The 3,864-nt window shown below is 44.5% G+C and overlaps 1 long non-coding RNA gene across 1 annotated transcript; it reads right to left on the bottom strand.

Annotated features, from left to right (window-relative positions):
• Positions 1-1,797: 1,797 nt before the first annotated feature.
• lncRNA:CR46219 (long non-coding RNA:CR46219) lies at positions 1,798-3,521 on the bottom strand. The gene is made up of 2 exons (NR_133491.1): positions 2,876-3,521; positions 1,798-2,809 (listed from the first exon to the last, which is right to left on the bottom strand). It is a non-coding gene; the product is annotated as a long non-coding RNA:CR46219 (long non-coding RNA).
• Between the last annotated feature and the right edge of the window lie 343 nt (positions 3,522-3,864).

Below are 3,864 nucleotides of genomic sequence, written 5' to 3'. Positions count from 1 at the left end.
TTTAATGGGTATTTTGCGTTCGAGACTCCAACCCCGATTTTCACCGCATTTTCCTAGTGGTTGGGGCAAGTGACGATTTACGGTTTGCTTTGCTCATCAACACGCGGCTGTCCGCCAGAGAAAAGCGTACAGAGAATCGGAGTGGCAGAGATGTTTAATTTGGACGCCACGTGTCCTTGTCCACATCCCTGTGTTGGTGTCAGTGGATTCGGAAGGTGTCCGCCGAGTGTTCTCGAGAGTCTCTACTGTGTGGTGCGTGTCCCCAGGGCACACTGTTTACACGACTTTGTTGTTAGTAGTTTAATTTAATTAATGTTTAAATATGCAGGCTTACGAACCGGCGTATTTAAACGGTGAGGCATCGTGAGAATTCCGTCCTGGAAGGATTCTAATCCCATCGGTTGCATCTTGTACTATATTCAGTATTATTATTTCAAATATAATGCCACATCTTATGGACGTGTATTAATTTAGAATGGATTGTCTGAAATGTAGTAAGACATAAAGTTTGTTTTTTTTTTTGTTTGGTCCAACAACCTGACTTTTCTCCCCTTTAGGTTGTCACACTTTCGTGCTGCACTTGAGTGTGAATTTTCCGCATTTCCATTTCCCTCGACTTTGACAGGCCGCAACTGTTTCATGTGCGATGAAAGCGGCTGTGGCACCTTTCAGACTAGTTTTGTCTCTCTGCAAATATTTTGATTAGCCCGAGTGAGTTGTTTTTTGGCCATGGAACATGTTGCATTTGGCCAAGGAAAATAGTGGCAATGGGCAATGTGGTCAGGGCTCAATCAAGTTACTATTAATACGAGGACTCGCGCACACATGTTTGTCTAAATTACATTCGACATTTACGAGTTTGTAATAAAAACTTTAACAATGGCCGACGCCATTTTACTTGGAAAGTACTCAACTTCAGACTGGATACATGGATGTGGATGTGGATGGGGATGGGGATGGGGATTTGGGTGGAGGTAATGGGTAATGGCCATCAAGTGCAGATCGCGTCGTAAAAGACATTTTACAGTTGGCACCGCTCGATTTCCATGGCCCGATTTCGATGGCCGATGTTCGATTTTCGCCTCCCTCGAGTGGAAAAGTCGAGTGTGTGTGCATTTTTAATTAATTGGGTTTAGTTTTTATGGCTTCATTAATTACCAAACAGTGCAAGGGGACAGCACACACATCCATACAATCCTTGACTTGACGTCAGCGGCTCTCGGATGAATAATGCATCATGGCAGTCGATATGTGAGCTGTAAATATCAATAATAAAAGTGCGACGCCAGGACCAAAAACGGGAACGAGTGCATTAAAAATTTATTTGGATCTGCCTGCGACGCGTGGCTATATGTATAGCCACGTATATGTATATGTATATGTAATCGCATAGGGATATCGGGGGGTGCGCCGCCATAAAATAATAATCTTTATGATGGCAAAATTTTAATACAATATTGGCGGGCTCCGAGATGGCACTTCCTCCTTCGAATCTGTCATCGGTGGATTCATAAATCCCATTTAATTGCTGCAGTGATTTCGACTCCAGCCATTCGCCGAGTTCCGTGGACTTAGCCGTGTGTCCTCCTTGCGGGCGATAAAAGCGGCCAAGTGCCCTGTAAAAATCGGGTTCATTAATATTCAACTATATGCGTTTAGTGGCTCCTCCCATTTACGGCCGCAGATAAAGTTCGATAAGCAGCTGGCAGCTGGCGGGGAATCACCATCCTCCTTCGATTGGTTAGCCCCATATACCCCCCAGAAACATATACCGCTTAGAAACTGCCAAGTCTGCTTACGTATCACTTCCGTTTATTACACAAAATATTATCAACAATCAATCAAAATTCACTTTTAATCACAACTATCTATCTACAAAATCTAAACCTTGCCATCACCTCCACCCAATCAGCTCAGCAGTCAGTAGTACATCGATCCTTGGCCCCATAAGGCATCTATTTATCCATCATCATCTGACTGACTGACTGAATTCTTCAAAGAAACCCATTGAGAGCTGTGATTTATGCGAATGCCCACACTTGCATGATATGCAAATTCAGTTATAATTCACATTTCCACAGCGTCGTTCGAGGATCCATTTGGTTGGCTGACCTGCCCAAATGTCCGGCGGATTGTTCCGCCAAAATCGCCATTGATGGATGCAGTCGTGGGATGGGGGCGGGTTCGGCCGTTCAGTTCTGACCATGCCTCATTTACATTTATTTGCCAATTTATTTAACGATCGATCGTAAAGCGTTTGCCGCCTTGGACACTCGGATTTTGCTTTTTTTTTTTTGCTGCCATTCTGTTTTTCAGTTTTCAATTTTCAGTGGATGATTTTATGTCGAAATGGGGAGCCCAGAGAGAACGGAGAACGGAGACGAGTCCGTGTTGTTTACGTTTTTAAGTGAATTTTCATATTTTAATGTTTGGCAACATTGTTGTCGCCTCAAAAGGCCGACCTCATAATTTCCGGCGTGGAATTCGTGGAAGTCGCCCGACCATATAAACCCGGTCTGCCATTCGACGTGGTGGGGCTAAACGATCGTAAAGATCGGACATTTTTATAGGTGTCGGCACAAAGGTGTTTTCCCTGCCCGATTCGCCGGTTTATGTTGCTTTGAGATGTCAAAGCGAATGCATCTAGCAATGGGATATAAAACTGGGCACGCTCCTTTGAAGCCCGTGTACAAACAAATAATCGAGGCGCATTCCGATCGCAGATACAAATCTGCACTGTTCAGCAATTTTTTCCAAATTGTTTACGTTTCTATTTAGAGATTATAATGTGAATGACTAAAAAAGAGGTCTGCAAATATTTGAACATAAGCACATATTCACTGAATGATAGTAGTATTTGTTTGCTAATGATTACCTTTTGAGCAAGATGTAACCCTTTTTGTTTCCGGTGTTTTAAACAGATCAACCCCATTAGGATCATGATCTGCACAATGGCGCCCATCGGACGCGATGAGCTTGAAATTTTATATGCCGCCGGCACTCGTCTGCATTTGTCTGGCATTTGTGCAAACATCTCGACTAATTGGCCAAACGGCTCAGTTCAGATCGGTTGAGTTCATCTCGGATCGGATGGGATGGGATCGAAACGGATCGGTTGTGTGGGTTGGGGATCGTAGGGAGCAGGGCCTTATAGAGTTGCCTGGACGTGCGTGCGTGCGTTGAGGCCATTAAAAAATTATTGAAATTGAACATTTTGAAAATAAACTGGAAACGCATTTCGACTTTCGGTGGAAAAGTGTGGCACACGGCGCGCTTCATTTGTGCCTCGCTGGGGAAACGGTGAAAAGCGGAGAGATCGCTGAATCCGGGGGAAACCCACTTCGCCTTCGATTAGGGCTGCATTTCCACGTTTTTCAGCGTTTGGCTTTTTCGCCAGCCGAGAGAAAATTTAATTTATTGCCTGCCCGTCTACCAAGTCAATGCGATATACTATACTACACTATACTATATGCAATGCTCGATCTCGCGCGATTTGTGTACGTGAAAAGTGTACGGCGTATTTTTAAGTGAAAATGAATTGAAATGAAATGATTTTTCATTTATTCGCCGACGCTGTGACGCCAAGGAGACTGCTGGCCCCGCCCTTCGCAGCAAATGGTGAAAATGCCGAGGAAAATTGTCGCTCGCCTCGGGAAAATTCGCACCTAGAAAATCGTACCGATTTTTCGGCCCGTCGAAATGTGCCAAGTAATGCGGCATTAAGTGGTTGCACCTTTCCGCAGCAAGGTGCATTGTTGCAGTTGCGGCCCCACTTGCTGCAATTGTTGCTGCTGCTTGTGCTGTTGCTGTTGCTGTTGCAACTGTCAACATCACATCGGCATTATCGCAGCGCCACTTGAATGT

Source organism: Drosophila melanogaster, chromosome 3R, assembly GCF_000001215.4.
Source record: "Drosophila melanogaster chromosome 3R".
NCBI classification, from domain to species: domain Eukaryota; kingdom Metazoa; phylum Arthropoda; class Insecta; order Diptera; family Drosophilidae; genus Drosophila; species Drosophila melanogaster.
Note: the sequence above shows the minus strand (reverse complement) of the source record. Positions and strands in the feature narration are given on the sequence as shown.